This window comes from Polypterus senegalus, chromosome 1 (assembly GCF_016835505.1).
Source record: "Polypterus senegalus isolate Bchr_013 chromosome 1, ASM1683550v1, whole genome shotgun sequence".
Lineage (NCBI taxonomy): Eukaryota > Metazoa > Chordata > Cladistia > Polypteriformes > Polypteridae > Polypterus > Polypterus senegalus.
Window position 1 is genome coordinate 326,933,127 of NC_053154.1, and position 21,043 is coordinate 326,954,169.

Consider the following 21,043-nt stretch of genomic DNA (forward strand, 5'->3'; position numbering starts at 1 on the left):
TAACTTTGTCGCCTACTTCTTCCCCCACAGCACCAATAAGCTGCCTGCTAAAGGCATTTGACCACGCCCCTTCTGGTCCAGCCACCATAAAGCCCTAAGTATTCAAGAAGGAGGCGCCATTTACTGACTTGAGCAACCCACCGGATGGAGCTCTGCTAGACGCGACTGACTTGTATATCCTTTGTTTAATGAAACCTCTCATATGGGATGCATGCCAAAGAGCGATATTTCTTTTTATTTTTCATTTTGTTGTCTGCAAAGAATAAATGGGATGACCCCGTTGGTGCCCCAAACTTTCCTTTTCTGTCTACAGAACTTGTCATTCTGTCATTCTCACTCCTGGCCACATAACAGTAATGAATTCTTGCCAGATTCTAAAGAAGCTATGATAGATAGATGGACAGATAGATACTTTAATAATCCCAAGGGGAAATTCACATAATCCAGCAGCAGCATACTGATAAAAAACAATATTAAATTAAAGAGTAATAAAAATGCAGGTAAAAACAGACAATAATTTTGAATAATAATGTTAACGTTTACCCCCCGGGTGGAACTGAAGAGTTGCATAGTGTGGTGGAGGAACGATCTCTTCAGTCTGTCAGTGGAGCAGGACGGTGACAGCAGTCTGTCTCTGAAGTTGCTCCTCTGTCTGGAGATGATCCTGTTCAGTGGATGCAGTGGATTCTCCATGATTGACAGGAGTCTGCTCAGCGCCCGTCGCTCTGCCACAGATGTCAAACTGTCCAGCTTCATTCCTACAATAGAGCCTGCCTTCCTCAACAGTTTGTCCAGGTGTGAGGCGTCCTTCTTCTTTATGCTACCTCCCCAGCACACCACCGCGTAGAAGAGGGCACTCGTCACAACCGTCTGGTAGAACATCTGCAGCATCTTACCCTCTAAACGAGTAGAATAAGTCAATGCACTAACAATGTAATAAAACAAATAATGGTCAGGTTATCATCAGATAGTCTTAAATAAATTCAAAACACTGCAGACTGACAGAAAAAAATATTTTCCCAAAAAGACTTTCATTTTGTATATTCCCAAAATGTATGCCTGAACAAGGCCAGAGCTACCTGGCTTTGTTCACAATTGGGGTCCAATTCCTGACATACAGTATATTACAGGAGAGTTGTGTCCAATGTGCAATTTTCAGCCAAATTACAGCAGGTTGTGCACAAATTGAAGAATGAAAGTCGTGAACGATCAAATTGCACTCTTTGCCTGAGATACTAATAGAGAGCTCTCTTTCCCAGCATTGCTAAAAGTGATCTAGCGGTGATAATATTTGATAAAGTCTGGAAATACTGCAAATATTCTTGTCCTTACTAGTAAAATAGTTTTAGATGAGAGCATTGTTGGTGCATTACAAATACTTCTTTTACAACTTACTGACTTGCAATAAAAAAAAAAATAAGCGTGTTGAGGTAATTCCATATTTACAACAGAGCTGATCAAAAGGTTCAAACATATTATCACCATAAAGATCTGACAGTTGAGATGCCCGCCCTGTTTCAAGACTTAAATACTGCGTAGTTGACGGAGGCCTCAAATGCAAAGTTATCCAGTAATGGAGCAGCACGTCAAAAAATAGTGACCGCTGTATAAAAACTGGAATAGCTACAGAAGAAGAAGAAGATAGCAGTGTCAGAAGTCTTTTGATTAAATAACGAATCACACACTCAAGGGGTAGTGGAAATAAAAGGGAAGTGCATTTAAGAGAGAAGTTTGGTTGCACTTCCTTCATGAAAGAGTCGTGAGAATTTGAGAGAAACTACCACGTTATGGAGTTGAAGCAGAAACCTTAATAACTTTTATAAATTATCTGGATAAAATATTGAAACAAAGTATCTGCTGGTTAAACAAATGGACTGAAAGGTCACTAACCATTTGTTAAACCTCTTAGGTTCTTATTTTCTAAGTGTGGTGTGTGCAGCCATATCTGAAAATCAGGTGACCCACAGGGATCCATCCTTCCATTTTCTATCCTAATGAACTGGTTTAGGGTTGCCAGTCCAGTCAGCATGAAGCATGTTATTGGAGGCAGGCCATCAGAGGGCAAACTAACACTCAGTCACTTATTCACACTAATATTATTACATCTGTTGACAGGTAGCTTGTTGTATGGAGTACATATGGTGTGGAAACAGGGATAAGAAGAACTTCAGGTAAGCCAATTTATATTTTCTATTCAATAAAATGAAGTCCAGCATTTTAACACATTCTTGTTTATCACAGTACTAAAGAATGTCAACGTGCTGCTGGTTGGCTGAACTAAGAATTTTGCTGTACCCTCTACGTGAAACAATGCTGTTACCACCACTTGTACTGCTAGTATTATTACCGGGCCAAAATCACTAATTAATCAAACACAATCATTACTCCCAGACCATGAAGGCTATAAACAGACGCCCCATGCACTTCTTACCAGCTCTTCTTTAGACAGACCATGTCTTTAATCTTTGCAAAGGAATCCCACACAGACATGGAGAGGAAATACAAACTCCACATAGATGGTGTCTCGGGTTGTGATTTAAACCCAGGACTCTGGGGCTGTGAGGCAGCACTGCTAACTGGCGATTTTTACAAAAACCAACATACAGTATTTCACATGGAGACAAGATGCGGAGTCTTAGACTCTCTTCAGAGCAAAACCCATTCCAAAAGGCCATAGGGGCACAGACATATGTATGTAATAAAGAAACCGAGAACACAACTGGAAAAATGTGTTTCGTCTAAGGTGATCTTCAACTACCAGTTGAGCCACATTTTTTTTTTTAGAGCCCCCACATGTCACATGGCCTTAAGTGTGAACATGACCTCACAGCATATGTTCCATTTACATACAGAACATAAATAATCCAGCGTGGGAGGTGTGCACACCTCATTTCCTGTATCGGTTCATTTTCTGCTCAAAGCCTTAAGTCTAAAGGCTGTGACGGTGGTGCTGCATGGACAGGCCATTTTTGTGAGTTCCACAGATGGTGGCCACTACTCCCACCTCTATATCTGAGTGTCACTCTTTCACATGGCCTCCCCAAAAAAAGCCACTTTGACTCATCCTGCTGCGTGGGGCTGATAAATTCCCCTTCCATTTACATAGTGATTACTCTAAAAAATTCTGATTTTTTTTTTTTACAGAAGAGGGCAGTTTATGACCCCATAACCTGGATTCCCCCGGATCTATCTATCTATCTATCTATCTGTTGTATAGTGCCTTTTATATCTATCTATCTATCTAGTGTGGCAGATGGCCGGGGCCCTTGCCTGGCTGGGACGCCTGTTCTGTATATGGTCTGGGGGAAGAGGCATGGACTGATCAGTACCTCCCCCAGGATGCTACATAGCAGCCCCCCTGGATGGCAGTGGTGCCTCGGATTCCTGCAGGGCTCAATGTGGGATCCAGGAGTGCCGCCAGGGGGTACTGCAGTGGTTCCTGAGCCCATGTGGACGGTTCTTCCGCCACACCCGGAAGTGCAGCCGGAAGTGGGTCATCAAACACCTGGAGCACTTCTGGGTGGGCTATAAAAGGAGCCAGCAGCCACCACTCTGGGAGCCAGAGTAGGGAGGAGGGAGACAAAGCTTGCCAGAGAGGAGGGGAGGAGAAAAGAAGAAAAAGAAAGAGTGCTTATTGGGACTGTGTTGTGCCAGTGGGAATGGGGAAGGCATTGCCCACAGGTGAAGAAAAGAGAAATAAAAACTTGTCTTTTTATTTGTGTGCCTCCCTGTCTGTCTGTGTGGGGTTGGGTGGCTGGTACGCCCCCTAGTGGTCTTTTTACACTATCTATCTAGGGACAAAGTTCTATCTATCTATCTATCATCTAGTGTGGAAATACTGACAGTATAACATAAGAACAACTGTGTGGTGGACACGCCATTTAGCCCATAAAAAGCTTGTCAATCCTTTCTGCCTAATTTCTCCAAGATAACATCAAGTTGAGTTTGTAAGGTCTCCAAAGTCCTACTACTTACCATACTACTTGGTAATTTATTCCACATATTTGTGGCTGTAAGTGTGAAGAAAGACTTTAATGTTTGTGCGAAGTTTACCCTTAATTCATTATTCTTGTTGAAGAACTCATCCATCCATCCATTATCCAACCCACTATATCCTAACTACAGGGTCACGGGGGTCTGCTGGAGCCAATCCCAGCCAACACAGGGCGCGAGGCAGGAGACCAACCCCGACCAGGGCGCCAGCCCACCACAGTTGAAGAATTCAGTTAAAGTTAATTACTGGGATCCACCAATTCTTTTATACTTTGATACACCACCGTCATGTCAACTCTTAGTCTCTGTTCACTTAAACTGTAAAATCTAAATTCCTTCAATGTTTTTTCATAATTCTTACCTCCCCAGTCTCTCACTCTCGTCTGAACTTTCTCTAGTACTGCTTTCTCTTGTCTTGGTCTTTTATGGAGCCCGCAGTACTGAAGGTGAAGGCTCCCCAATGTGTTATAAAGTTTAAGAATAAGCTCCTATGACTTGTGCTAACACCCTTTTAGTATTCTTAATGGCCTCTGCACAGTGTGGGTGTAGACAGTGCTGAGTCCACTATGACTCCTAAGTCCTTCTCATAAGGTGTTCTTTCAATTTTCAGACTTCCCATTGTGTATTCATGTCTAACATTTTTACTTCCTATATGTAATACTTTACATTAATTTACATTAAATTCCATTTGCCACATTTATGCTCCAGCCTGTATGCTTCCCATGTTCGTTTTTAATGATGTGATTGATTATAGATCATTTGCCATCCCGTCTAGTATGGAATCATCTGCAAAATTACCCAACTTGTTCCTATCTAGAGCATCTATTTATATTAAGAATAACTGCAGGCCTGGCCCTGACGGACACTTCATTCTGAGAAGTTCCTCTACACCACAACTCTTCATTTCCTGTATTTGAGCCAATTTCTCACCAGCCCACTTTCACACTACACCCTGAATTCAAATATCTTTTAGTTTAATGGTTAATCTCTCATGTGGGACCTTGTCAAATGTTTTCTTGAAATCAAGATGAATAATATCACGTGCCCCTCTTTGAGCATATGTTTTTGCTGCTTACTCAAGGATTTCAGTTATATCTGTGAGTCTGTCTGAGCCCATGTGTACTGTTCCTTAGTACATCTGAATGCTGCTTGATCTTTGCCTTAATAATTCCTTCAGATATTCTTGCCATGATGTGCATGAAGTTTACTGATCTTTACTATAAGGTCTCCATATTAAGCAATCACACTGCAGTAGTTGTATTAATGTTGTGACAAGTACAGGGCACATTGAAATTCTTACACATTTGAGAAATAAACAGCACTTCGCCAATCTCCAGAGCCACAATAAAAAAAGAAAGGATTGAATTCAGAACTTTATTTAAAAGAGAACATCTCATCTGATGTATTCCTCATTTCAGTTTCAGTACCACTTGTTTAGTTATGCTACTAGCTGGGAATCCAGATCATCTACTTGTAAAAAAACAGAAGCCAAATTGGAAAGGTCAGGGGTAGCAACATGTCTTGCCTGATACAGATGGCTCAACCAAGCAGGGTGATTCACTGGAACACTCTTTTAGACGCTGCTGAAAAATTAGGCTGATTTCTGAAATAAAGGTGATAAAAGTCTAAACTAGCACACAGTTATCAGATTGTCTTGCTGTTTTTATAGCTGAATTTCTAAACACATTACTTTTAGAGAGACGAAGAAATGAGCAATGCTCAGAAAATAATGGAAGCATAGTATAGAGGCTTTAAGGTCATTAGTTGAATTCCCAGCACTTATTCATTGTGTGACCCGGAGCTATTCACTTAACCTGCTTATGCTCCAAATGCAGCGAAAATAAAAAAAATGCAAGTACATTATTGCAATGTATACCAATCCCCTCTTGTATTTGCCATGTGTAGGCAGCAATGAGGTTCAATTAATATAAAATACACCACTGTGTTCTGTCAGCTCAATATGCTTTGCACAAAGGGAAGGTCTACAGGACGGTAGTGAGACCAGCTATGTTATATGGGCTGGAGACGGTGGCACTAACCAGAAAGGAGACAAAAATGGAGGTGGCAGAGTTAAAGATGCTAAGATTTGCATTGGGGGTGATGAGGATGGATAGGATTAGAAATGAGGACATTAGAGGGTCAGCTCAGGTTGGACATTTGGGAGACAAAGTCAGAGGGGTGAGATTGCGTTGGTTTGGACATGTGCAGAGGAGAGATGCTGAGTATATTGAGAGAAGGATGCTAAGGATAGAGCTGCCAGGCATCAGGACAAGAGGAAGGTCTAAGTGGAGGTTTATGGATGTGGTGAGAGAGGACATGCAGGTGATGGGTGTGACAGAGCAAGATGGAGAGGACAGAAAGATATGGAAGAAGATGATCCGCTGTGGCAACCCCTATAAGTGTATTTTTATAAACCATAGACCCCAGAAGTTAACTATTGTTAAGGGAAAACAAAATACTAAAATGAATAAAATTTCCTCAAATTACATACTTTACATATGTTCTGTGGGGGCTGCCGGAGGCAGCTATTGAGATCAGTAATCCCTACTTTGTAAGATTTCTGATTGATCTGGAATTACTTCGGGTTATGCCCTAGGGTAGATCATTGATCAATGATCGTGAGTCCTTTCTTCAGACGGCGTTGCGATGTTCCTGTATACGTGTTGCAGTCAGAAGAAAGGACTCACAATCATTGATCTATATGCACACTAAATCAACAGGACATACATTTAACTGGGACAATGTACAAGTAAAATTTAAAGCCAGTACTAAAAGTGTCAGAGAGCTGGCTGAATCTTGGCTATCAAATGAGAATGCCATCAGCAGACACTTGGACATAAATCCAGCATATGCAAACTTAAGAAGAACATGTTCGTAATAAACAAAACTTTACACACAATAACCCCCTTCCTGATCACACTGATTTAGCCATCCTAACACGTAATTTTTGGTATATATTGCCTTTGATTCTTGTAAGTCTAAGCATTATCCTCTGATGAAGACCCCTGGCAAGGGTTGAAAGCTCAGGAATGAAAACTACTTTATGATATGTGATTCATTTTTTCTCCCTTTGTGGATCTCCAGCTGCAAATATGCAAACCGTAGCACAGACCTTCTCTTCCATATATAACTCAGCAAAAAAAGAAACGTCCCTTTTTCAGGACTGTGTATTTCAACAATAATGTTTTAAAAATCCAAATAACTTTACAGATCTTTATTGTAAAGGGTTTAAACAATGTTTTCCATGTATGTTCAATTAACCATAATCAATTAATTAACATGCACCTGTGGAATGGTCGTTAAGACCTTAACAGCTTACAGAAAGTAGGCATTTAAGGTCACAGTTCTAAAAACGCAGGACACTAAAGAGACTTGTCTACCGACTGTGAAAAACACCCAAAGAAAGATGCCCAGGGTCCCTGCTCATCTGCGTGAACGTGCATTAGGCATGCTGCAGGGAGGCATGAGGACTGCTGATGTGGCTAGGGCAATAAATTGCATGTCCGCACTGTGAGACGCCTAAGACAGCGCTACAGACAGGAGACAGGAAGGACAGCTGATCATCCTCGCAGTGGAAGAGCCCGGATCTCAATCCCATTGAGCACGTCTGGGACCTGTTGGATCGCAGGATGAGGGCTAGGGCCATTCCCCCCAGAAATGTCCAGGAACTTGCAGGTGCCTTGGTGGAAGAGTGGGGTAACATCTCACAGCAAGAACTGACAAATCTGGTCCAGTCCATGAGGAGGAGATGCACTGCAGTACTTCAAGCAGCTGGTGGCCACACCAGATACTGACTGGTACTTTTGATTTTGAGCCTCCCTTCATTCAGGGACACATTGTGAAACATTTTTAGTTTATGTCTTATGGTGTTGACTCTTTTAGTGTTCATACAAATATTTACACATTAAGTTTACTGAAAGTAAAAACAGTTGAAAGTCAGAGGACGTTTCTTTTTTTTCTGAGTATATATATACAAGATAATAAAAAAAATTTAGAGGGGAAAAGAGACCTGATTTTCTCAGAGAGACACTTAGATGTCCCGCGAGATGAGTCTACACCTGGGGCCGAAAATAAAGGACAAAGAGTAGATTACAAAGTAGAATGTCGTAAAGAATTCAAAAAGGTTGGTGCGGTACACATGCAGAGCAGGTTACAGATAATGGAAGTATGAAAATTCGAAAGTCTCAATAAATGATAGTAAAGATTGCATTAGTGCAAACAAACGGAAATTATTACTCGGTGAAATAATGGAACAGCGAAAAGATAGCAAATATATTGTTCGGATTTAAACTTTAAGTCGGAGACTTGTAGATCGTCTAATTCGTGTTGCCAGCGAGAATTAAAAGATTCAAAAAATGTTGGCGCGGTATGAAGTCCTGTGAGGCAGAGACTTTTAACATGAGATTCTTTCAAGTCACTCACGACTATTTTCAAACAAGACCATGGTCATCTAACCTCAGTCGTGTGAATGCTTTTGTCAGACACAGTTCCTGTGCTCTCAGCTCTTAGTCATGTGAACACTTTTGGCAGGACAATAAATTTATACATTCCGGATGACACGTCAACGACTAAGCAAAGAAGAAAGCGCATGGACAAACATTCGAAAAAGTTGTTTTATCTATTAGAGAGAAAGAAACGATATTCACTCACAGGCAGTTATACATTGCTTTGTCACGATGTAAGTCTAAACACGGAATCAAAATTCAATGCGAAAGGAAAGTTCATTCTAAATATTGTTTTTACTAGAGTTTTAAAGTAAAAGTGAAAATGTTAACCAAACCCAGTTGGTCAGCGAAGTGTATATATATATATATATATATATATATATATATATATATATATAAATATATATATATATATATATATATATATATATACATATTCTTACACGATCAATCACTTAATTGATATTGGCAATTAAATGCTGCTTAAATGTAAATACACAAGCATTTATATGTTTTAATCATTTTAAATCATTAATTGCACTACATCTTTTTGCTATTAAAAAATAAATTTACAATATTTATTTATTTTTTTTCCTTCAGTGTATCAACTAGACATTCATAATTCTTGAGGTGTAATTTTAAATTATATGGATTACCATTTTAATCATGTAGTACTTGTTTCTTACCAAAACTTATGCTGTATGACTCACAGCAACAACAGTAAACACTGTACAAACCTTTAAAACAACCGTATTGTTTGTCTCATTCACTGATAAAACAAGGCTCCACTCGCTGCTCTTTGTTTACACTGCAGGAGGTTTGCTGTAAAAGAAAAAAAAAAAGACACAAACTGGCTGAACTACCGTAATGCCTTGCGTAAAGGAGCACTACAACTATTTTGCAAAAAAGTTTAGAAAAACAGGAAGCAATAATATCATTTTTTTTGATTGGCTTTTTTACCGATCACCAATCAAGTCTTTTTTACAGTAGTGAAAATCAGTCAATATGAATTGGAGCATCTCTAGCATAGATAGATAGATAGACAGATAGATAGATAGATAGACAGAACTTTGTCCCCAGAGGGAAATTTGGCAACAGAAAGATTGTTAATTCATTAATAGATTACAGATTGATTGTTTTTGTAATATGCTTCATTGCCTTGTGTTATTTTGTTTTATATTCCTCTGTGTTTTGTTTTTCATTTAGTAATTTATGTTGCTGTGTAGTGGTACCACCTAGGTTTGAATCTTTTGTCTGTGTGGATTCTGCACGTTCTCTACATTTTTGTGTGTGTTTTCCCCAGTTTTTTAACAAACACCCCCAAACTTGTGCAGGCGGTTGATTCCAGATTAAGCAAACATGGGTGTATGTGAATGGACCATGAGATGGACAGGTGTGTTCTTTAGGGTTGTTTCCCTGCACTGAGCCAATGCTGCCAAGATTGGTTCCAACCCCCTACAACCCTTAACCAAGCAGGTCTGCAGATGTCAATGCTAAGAACTCACTTAATGCCTCATTCTCTTGCATAATGCTCGATCGTTCTTTTATCTCAAATCTTCACTTTGACAGACTGGCTGTGAAACTGGGGCGTCCTTGTCAGTAAGCTGCAGCTTATGCAGCTGAGCCAAAGGAGAACACTTTCTTCCCAAATGAATCAGTGAACTTCTTACTTCTAAACTGAAATTGTGGGGGTCTCATAATATGCTTCTCTTTCTCTTTCTCTGTCTCTCTCTGTCTCTTTCCGGTTTACTGTGCCCCCACAACACTCACTACTCCCCTAAGTGATTCTGAAAAAGTGTCACTGGTTAATAATCACTCAGGCATCTTGTCTTTCTCTCTCTCTATTATATCCTCACATGGAGAGGCTGGCTGTAAACCCGGAGCCCCTGTGTCAGTCAAGTGTCAGTCAAGTGTCATCTTATCCTCTGTGTTCTAACTGAGGAATTTATTTTTAATTAGCAGTCTTAATCCATAGTACTAATTCCCTCAATAATTTTAAACCCTATGATCATGTCACCTCTTAAACTCTGTTTGCTAAAACTGAAAAGGATCCAGCTCATAACTCACAGTCCTGAACTCATCCTACTTCCTCTCTTCCAGAAATTCTCTAGCATTACCAAGTCTTTTTTGTAATTTGGTGATTAAACTGCATGCAGTACTTAAGATGAGGCCTCACTTGTGCATTACATAACTTAAGCACAACCTCCCTTGACTTGTACTCCATACATTATGATATATAACCCAACATCCTATCAGCCTCCTTGATTGCTTCAGTAAATTCAGTTCTTTAATAGCATTTTATTATTCTTTATTGGGTTGTGTGGTTCCTCGTAGAACTATTACTTGACAAAGCACTATTTCATTCTGGGAAGGGTTCTTTGCATATGAAGTTGGTTCTTTGGGCTTTGAAAAACTTTCTAATATAGTAAGGTCCATAAATATTTGGACAGAGACAACTTTTTTCTAATTTTGGTAAATTTTAAATGAAACAACTCAGATGCAGATGAAGCGCAGACGTTCAGCTTTAATTCAGTGGGTGAACAAAACGATTGCATAAAAATGTGAGGGAACTAAAGTATTTTTTTAACACAATCCCTTTATTTCAGAGGCTCAAAAGTAATTGGACAAATTAAATAACTGGAAATAAAATGTTCATTTCTAATACTTGGTTGAAACCCCTTTGCTGGCAATGACAGCCTGAAGTCTTAAACTTATAGACATCACCAGATGCTGGGTTTTCTAATTTTTAATGCTCTGCCAGGCCTTTACTGCAGGGGCTTTGAGTTGCTGTTTGTTTGTGGGTCTTTCTGTCTGAAGTTTAGTCTTCAACAAGTGAAATGCCTGCTCAATTGGGTTAAGATCAGGTGACTGACTTGGCCATTCAAGAATTTTCCACTTCTTTGCTTTAATAAACTCCTGGGTTGCTTTGGCTGTATGTTTTGTGTCATTGTCCATCTGTATCATGAAACGCCCCCAATCAATTTGACTGCATTTAGCTGGATTTGAGCAGACAGTATGTCTCTGAACACCTCAGAATTCATTCGGCTGCTTCTGTCCTGTGTCACATCATCAATAAACACTAGTGTCCCAGTGCCACTGGCAGCCATGCATGCCCAAGCCATCACACTGCCTGACTCCACCGTGTTTTACAGATGATGTGCTATGCTTTGGATAATGAGCTGTTCCACGCCTTCTCCATACTTTTTTGTTGCCATCATTCTGGTAGAGGTTGATCTTGGTTTCATCTGTCCAAAGAATGTTTTTCCAGAACTGTACTGGCTTTTTTAGATGTTCTTTATCAAAGTCCAATCTAGCCTTTCTATTCTTGAGGCTTATGAGTGGCTTGCACCTTGCAGTGCACCCTCTGTATTTACTTTCATGCAGTCTTCTTTATGGTAGACTTGGATATCGATACGCGACCACCTGGAGAGTGTTGTTCACTTGGTTGGCTGTTGTGAAGTGGTTTCTCTTCGCCATGGAAATGATTCTGCGATCATCCACCACTGTTGTCTTCCGTAGACGTCCAGGTCTTTTTGTGTTGCTGAGTTCACCAGTGCTTGCTTTCTTTCTCAGGATGTAGCAAACTGTAGATTTTACCACTCGTAATATTGTAGCAATTTCTCAGATGGGTTTTTTCTGTTCTCGCAGCTTAAGGATGACTTCTTTCACCTGCATAGAGAGCTCCTTTGACCGCATGTTGTCTGTTCAGAGCAAAATCTTCCACATGCAAGCACCACACCTCAGATCAACTCCAGGCCTTTTATCTGCTTAATTGATAATGACATAACGACGGACTTGAACACACCTGCCCATCAAATAGCCTTTGAGTCAATTGTCCAATTACTTTTGAGCTCCTGAAATGAAGGGATTGTGTTAAAAAAAATGCTTTAGTTGCCGCACAATATGCAATCTTTTTGTTCAACCCACTGAATTAAAGCTGAAAGTCTGCACTGAGTTGTTTCATTTAAAATTCATTATGGTAATGTACAGAACCAAAATTAAAAAAATGTTGTCTCTGTCCAAATATTCATGGACCTAACTGTTTGTAAAAAAACAGAAATCTTTAATGTTTGGTAGTCTACCAAGCAGGATTACTAACAGATGAAGAAAACCAGGACTTAGCCTGTGTTATTGTATGCAACAAGAGTCCTTTTAAAATCAGGACCCATTGGTATTTCATAAATTTGTTACCATCCATTCCTGGTTATTTACTGTATGGAGCCTGTTACGGATCCAAATAAATAAAGGGTTCTTTCTGGGACCTACATGTGGATGAGTCTTTTGCGAACTAAAAATGGTTTCCCATGGCATTGCTCTGATGATCCTGTCTGGCACCTTTATTTTCAAGAGTGAACACTGTCTTGATTTAGATGATGACAAGTCCACTCCTAAATTCTTCTCATGGCATTTGGGGTGGGTGGTAATTTTCCAGTTTCAGACCACTCTTTGTGTATTCAAATCTAAGATTTCTACTTCCTAACATGTAATACTTTACATTTACTTTACATTAAATTTAATCTGTCACAAACCTCCTCAAGCCTGTATACTGTCCTTGTTCCTCTGTAATGATTTGGCTGATTCTACATTATCTGCCCTTCTACCTAGAATGGTACCATCTACAAACATAATCAACTTATGGATTATATTCTTGTCCATATTATTAATGTATTTTTAAAAGAGCAGTGGCCACAGTACTAATCCCTGTAAGTAACCACTTTTAACATCAGCTAAAACTGAAAAAGTTCCCCTCACCATAACCCTTGGCTTCCTGTGTTCAGCCAAGTTTCACACCGCGCCTTGAATTCTCACCTCTTTTAGTTTGATCACTAACCTTTCATGTGGTACCTTATCACAAGCTCTATCAAAGCAGTATTTCAAAAACACTAGTAGCTCAGTAGACCTGCTTCTGTCAGCTGATTTCTCTAACAAGAGTGCATGTTTTTACTCCGTGAGACGTGTTCATTTTAATACCCAGTGTCAGGTCATCGATGCATCACACAACTCCATCACAGAAAATGCTCTGCTCTCAAGCCAGTGAGCACAGTTATCATGCTGTACATGACTTTACTTACAAGGCAAAAGAGGCTCTTGACAATTGTGTGAGGCTTTTTGCATTCGGCTATGAAATACACCATTTGTGCTTTATCAGAAATCTGCCTTTCTTTGGCTGGAAGTTCCCATTGACCCTGTAACTTGTCCCTGTGATAATTTATTTCTTTTTTTTAGTGTGTTCAATGTCTTGTTTCTAAATGTCCTAAAGTTGAACAGGTTTTAAGCCACCGGCAAGGAGTGCTGAGCACGAAACACAAAGTAGATGAGGACTCACCTTCAATTCACCAGCATATAAACCCATACTGTAGAAAATCAGCTTGATGTCTGTGGCCTTTCACTTTCTTTGAAGGACCATGTCATCTTTGTTTGAGCTACTTTTCCATCTTGTTTACTGAGTACATAGAAAAGGACTGTTGAGCAAATCAGCGAGGGCACAGTTCTGAAGAATCAAATGTATACAGTGAACATAACACCACCATCTCCAAAGCTAGCAGACAGAAATTGTTAAAGTGACAAAGTGCTACTGAAGCAATGTGTGCCATTACATCCTGCTATTACAGGAGAGGGTCCTAGATAGGAGATGAGGGATGAGATGGGATCCAATGGCCAAGTGTTACCATTTAGTGTTCACACTAAACCCTAACGACACTAACCCCTAACCTTAACTCAGGGGTCCTCAATCGCGGTCCTGGAGGGCCGCAGTGGCTACAGGTTTTTGCTCCAAACCAATTGTTTAATAAGAAGCACTTATTGCTCAAGTAACACTTCTGCTTCACTTTAGTTGTCTCGCTTGTTAAGATTTTTAACCCAAATTGCTTATTTTAGTCTTAAACAGCTGTAGTCTTAAATTGTTCCTAATTAGCAATAATTTGAAAATGACAAAAGAGACCAGAATTTCTCCATTTAGCTTTTTTCCAGTGACACCTGTGTGTATTTATCGTGCACTATTGAGTTTAATGAAATACTTGGAAGGAAAATGAAGAGAAAAAAGTGAAGGACTGAGAATTACTCATCAATTTTAGCCTTCAAATCATTTGGATGATGTCCTTAGAAAGGGGAAGAAAATCTAGGATATGAGAATGACCTGACATGGCAGAGTTAAAGCACCAACAAGCCATGAAATTAAATTATTGGCAAGAATTGCTTTCTAATTAAGCAACCGGGTTAGAACAAAAACCTGCAGCCACTGCGGCCCTCCAGGACTGTGACTGAGGACCCCTGCCTTAACTTCTGTTCTAAAATTAGTTAAAGAGATAAAGTAAGAAATTAAACCAATTTTCTTTTGTGGAACTGGACCCGGATACAGACAGACGGACAACAGTTTAGCACCCATCACACTCATTTAATATATACAATATTTACAGTATTGTCGTGCTAAACCCAGTGCCTCCAGCACCGATCCCCCAAAGTCCAGGCCTCACAGTCCTTTCTGCCTTCCTTCTGGTCGCCTCCACTCCACTCTCGAGCTCCGTCCTCTTCCACCCGACTCTTGCTTCTGACAGAAGGGAGGCAGCCCCCTTAAATAGCAACCCGGATGGGCTCCAGCTGCTTTCCCGGCAATCCCCCGCGGACACACCCCCATGTGGCGGAAGTGCCGGCCGTGCATCCGGAAGCCCTCCGGGTGTCCCCAGTCTTCTTCCCCCCAGCACTTCCTGGTGTTCCAGGGTTCTTCAGGCACCGGGGCGACGCCTGGCGGTGGCCACAGGCCCCTACAGGGTTGGGCTTCCATGCCCTCTGTCCATGATCCCCAACACAACCAGGGCGGTTGCCCCCTCGTGGTTTGGAGGAGGCACAAGCCCTCCTCCGGTCCTCCTGGGCGTCCCGGCTGGGCTCCACCCCCAGCCGCATGCAACACTTTCAACTGAGGCTTTTATCTAAAGTTAAGCAATTCTTATTGTTTCACAATTTAGAAAAGGTTATACATGCTTTTATTTTGTCCTGACCTAACTACTGTAATGCACTTTTATGTTGGTGTTAGATAAGGGTTCTATCTCACGTTTACAGCTGGAAGAAAATGGGAACACACAAGTGAGAAAACATTTTCCCTGTGCTGGCCTCTCTACACTGGCTCCCTGCTAATTTTAGGATTGATTTTAAGATTTTATTGTTTGCTTATGAAGTACTAAACGGCAGAGACCTCTCCAAAATTATATTTTCCATCAAAGTCACTCAGATCTATTGATCAGTAGTCCCTAAATCAAGACTGAAGTGTAGGGGGAGATCGTGTCTTTTCAGTTGTAGCCCCCAGACTCCGGAATAGACTACCACTTCATGTAAGGCTGGCCCTTATTTTGCCTATTTTTCAATCACATCTTAAGGCACATTTCTGTTCCTTGGCTTTTAAATAATTACAAGAGCTGTGTTTGTCTATGTTATTGTCTTATTGCTTATTGTCTTTTGCACTGTATTATTCTTGGTTGTACAGCACTTCAGTCAGCCACTGTTGTTTTTAAATGTGCTATATAAATAAATTTGATATTGATATTTGATATGGTGCTGTGGCTTTGCAAATATATGATACTGCTGCATTGTGGTACAATAGGGGCCAGGATTTATCCTGAAAGGTGATAAATAGATAAAGGACTGTGTTACTAGTGAACTGGTGATCCTAAATTGACCCTAGCATGTGGTTGGGGTGTGTGTATTTGAGTGTGTGTTTGCCCTGCGATGGACTGGCATCTTGTGGAAGGTTTGATCCTGCCTTAAACCCAATGCTAGCTAGAATAGGCTCCAGCAGACCCCCCTCGACCCTGTTCAGGACTAAGAGGGCTTGAAAAATGACTGCCTGACATTTAGCATCATATATTGTTTACTTACTAATCTATATTACTAAACGAAGGTTGTATATATGCATGGATGCCAAAGGCCAGAAGCAAGCTGTGCACAATACAACTGCCGGCCGAACGCGAAAGCGCACAATACAACAGCCGCCCGAACGTGAACGCGCACACCACCGTATATACAACCTTCATTTAGTAATGTAGATCTCCAAGCCGGGATCCACCGCCATGGTCACTTCAGCACACAAATCCGCCGCCGTCACCATCAGGGAACTAGTTGGTGCCAAAAGCGCACGCGCACAGTGCCTCAGTGCCACAGAGTCAAACCCAACGGCTTACCAGAGTGAGTAGGTGGCGCCAAAGCAACACAACACAACCTGTAAAGTAAACTTGAGGTAAAGCGTGCACGCCAACAAGTTGCCATGGTGACATATTTAAACTTGAGGTAGTAGTGACTACTGACAGTGCCAGCAGTCAGCTACTCCACAGTGCCAGCAGTCAGTGTTCTCCACTCCACAGTGCCAGCAGTACTCCACTCCATTCAGTGTTAAAAGTAAATTCAATTATGATTCCTAACAGCAAACGACTTCTAGCTAACGACACAGTCACAGAAAAACAAAAATGAGACCGAATGGATAAAAACAATGAACGAAGGTACCTACAATGCGCTTCTGAAACACCAGAAGCAAAAGAGGCACGGCTCCAAAAAGAAAGAGCTCAGGTATCGGATAGGCGTGCAAACGAGACAACACAACAACGGGAGAAGCGTTTGGAAGGCTTGTGCAATTGTTCATCACAAAGAATATCAGAGGAAACTCCAAGGAAAAACCATGGACAAAGTAGGGATTTACCTATCTGAGCCTGTATTTGGACACGGACAACTTTATGTTGCCTTTTCAAGAGTCCAGCATTCGTGTGACGTTAAAGTGAAGGTTTTAACTACTCCATACCAGGCAGAGCTGATTCAAGCACAAGAAACCATCTTTACCAAAAATGTTGTTTATTAGGAAATTTTTGAATTTACCATTTTATGAATTTTTTGTTTCCAAATTACTTCATTTAAACTTTCGTACTTGATTATTTTTTTTACTTATGAGTGTGGCAACTCAAAGACATTTTGGACTTAAATTATATAACAGTTAAATTTGAATTTTAGTTTTAATAAATTGGTTAATTTTAGTACAAATATATTTATTTAATTAAATGAAAACTTTCCCAGGACACTCAAATGATATTTCATCTCTCCAAACATTGGAGGGAACAGAAAGTGATTGCCATTCTTGGATTTGCGATTCACTGGTACTTGGATATTATGCACCAAGCCGGATTACAGGATATGAAAGGTTTTTGACATCTAACAATGTTCTATGTCACACCGCATTTCATGTTCTGCAGCGAGAGGGGTCTGACATCCAACCCAGGCCATGTCAGTCTCCACCCCATCCCCTGGTCCACAGCAAGGGGTGGTTAGTTGACTACATAAGCTTTTACGTAACAGGTGAGCCACTGCAGGCGCCCTCCAGAATTTCACTGGTTCACCCCACTTTGAGCACCACCAAGTTAGACTACAAATTCCAACATTTCTATTGGTTAATGTTGGATGCATTAAGTCAGTTGGAGAGTCTAAATTGGGCTCTTGTGGGTGTTTGTCAGATTGGGCACTGAGAAGGACTGGCCTCCAAAAGTAGCCGGGATAGGCTTTAGCCCAGTTTGACCCCGATCTGAGCTTTGCAAATTTAGAAATGTGGTTGGGTGTTTTGTCCTACTCCTGTGCTGCTGTGCAAGGTGCCCTGTGATGGGGACTGAATTTGAAATCCACTTGTGGGGTGGCATCTTTCACGGCAGCATTACGTGCAAAGGCGGGAACCAACATTGGACAGGAGGCCAGTCCATTGAAGGGACCGAATGCTTATTTTATTATAAAAACGCAAACTATAATTTACAAAGGCAAAGTGTTCAGGTTTGGACTTCTTGTTAGGAGGATCCTACATTAGACAGGTTAGTATTTTAAATCTGAATGAATAAGAGCACCTTTTGCAGCGGTATCTCCTCAGACTCTTGCATCACAGTTCTGTTATCTTCTAGAAGGTTGTTTAAGAAACATTTACTTATTCTCCCTAGCATGCTGGAAGTTCTACATTGTCTCAGGGTGAGTAGCCTTCTGTCCCATTCGCTAAAGACAGCATGTCCAGATGGCTGGCCGGGTGATAAATGGGACCCTACATGGAAAACGACAGAGGTGTTTATTCTTTGACCATTTGTTTTGGCAAATTCACTGATTAAAATATGAAGACCTGGTCACCCTCAGTAACTTGACTGCTTAAATTCAGAAGTGTTTAATGCTGTTCTTTGCTGACAGCAATGCTGGTTGCACTTTCTAAGTGCCAGCTCTTTTAACTCACCTTCATATTCTAGTTGGTGCGTGTATGATACCTCTTTACCCGCTGTGATGCTTATTTCCGTCCTTGAGAAATAATGGTTTTTACTTTCAAAATGAGGCAGGGTGCAGACTTGTCTGATCAGAATCTGTTAGTGCTGACCAAAAACTAGCCACAAGCACAAATGATGAAATATCTGACAGACATTTCAGAAATCAGCAGCAGTGCCTTTTAAACAGAAACACACCATCAGCCTTGCATTCGTTTTCTAACCTGCTCAGAATCATGGGTTATCAACATCTACCCTAGCAGCAATAGGTGCAAAGGAGGAATCAACCCTGGATGGAAAGCAGTGCATTATAGGGCACACTCAACCTCACACACCCTCGGCTACTTTAGAAGGAAAACCTACACAGACATGGGGGAAATACATATGTAGCAGAGCTCAGACAAAATAAGATCTTTGCGAGGGACAGACATCTTGATAGTCAGAAGCCCGATCAGTTATTTGACCTGACAGAGTTCCCCTTTGGATTGACTAGCTTTCTGCACTGTATGTGTGGTGGGGACTTGACTTTGATGGCTTGTTATGGGAGTGTGGCTGCATGTGTAAAATCCATCCAGGAAGTGCCTAGGCTTGAATTCTCCATGTTCTCTGTTTTTTCCTCTCACTTTCAAACTATATGAAGTAATGTCACCGGACAGCCATGAAATGGTTCAAAATGAGGGAATATTAAGTATGTGTGGAACCATTTCTAGCCTATTTTGGGGCCTCAAACTCCCCTTCACCCCTCTTTCCCACGTGATTTGCCCTTTTTTATTCATTGTTTTTTGAACTATGGAGAACTCGCTTCATTCATTTAATTTTATTTTCAGTTCCATTTTAGTATGCCTTCAGTTGTCTGCACCACCATTTTGCTTTATAAGGGGGCACTGCCATTTTGCAAATGGTTTGTTTGCGGTTCTCACTCTGCTACAATTCATGGATGACCAGAAGTGCCAAAAACAAACTTCAGGGATGAATCTGTGTGCAACGATCTTCCTTCATCTTCATCAACATTGCTGTGCTTAACATAAGACTCATCAATGGTAAAACATTAGAACGATTTTATTCTTTGGGGACAGCAAATATGTCACCCATAAATGGAAAAAACAAAACTTTAGAATTGTACATCACTAGATGAAGCACTCCATCTTGTCTGTTCAATTTGCAGTGGTGCGCTGCTCAGGTCAGGGTGGCAGTTTTTGCTGGAATTGTTAGATCTGAACTGAACATCAAATGAATTGTTGGCCACTGAATGACCAATGTCCTTCCAATGATTGTCTCTAATAATGAAATCTGTTCGTATCATTGTTCTTTATCCTTGTTGGTGATTATTTGTAACATCTACATTTATATCCACCCATCCATCCATCCATTATCCAACCCACTTTATCCTAACTACAGCGTCACGGGGGATCTGCTGGAGCCAATCCCAGCCAACACAAGGGGCAAGGCAGGAAACAAACCCCGGGCAGGGTGCCAGCCCACCACAGACATTTATATCCTTACATGCAAATTATGTTATTTTTTAAAATTTTAGTTTTTAAATTTTTTATTACTTTTTATTGTTTCTCAACCTAATTCAGAACTTTGAGTTTCATATATTTATCTATTTGGTATTTATTGTTTGATACTAGTTGTATCCTGTGTTATATGTTATCTTTGCATTTATTCACATTGTTTTACTTAGAATATTTGTGAAGTGTTTAAAGCAAGAAATGCACTATATAAATAAAATGTATTATTATTATTAATATTATTAACATTAATCCTGAACTCCTAAAGTCATCTTGCTAGAGTTGTCCCCTATAGCAGTCCCAGGTGTCCCTGCAACTCTTCCTTCTAGAAAGTAGCTGGAGGCCATGTGTAAATCAATAGGCCTCCCATTTGCTGTCTATCTTCTTAAGGTGAGTTTATACTCCAAAACTGAATGGACACGGATAGCTGTGGATGTACTCGAGGGCAGGGGATGCACACCCTGTACTGTTTAGAGTACAATAGTTTGTGTGCCAGACTTTGCTCAGCTTCTGCTAAAAGATGTTCATATTTTGTTCTCTAGTGCACATGCAGTTGACATGCAGAGGACTGCGCAGACATAAAAATCTGGAGGCACCTGGTTGCAGACGTGCAAATCTTCACAATATGACTACTGATGAAATTTACGTCAGACAGACCCTTGTGCCTGTCTGCACAAAATACAAATGGGTCTTTACGAGACTCTTTCTGTTCGGCTATACCAAAAATGGTTCCACGAGGGGTAATTATCTCCTATATTCAAAATAGTGTGTGTGGTATTTATCTGCTGGCAATGCTACCATTGAAAATATATATATATATATATATATATATATA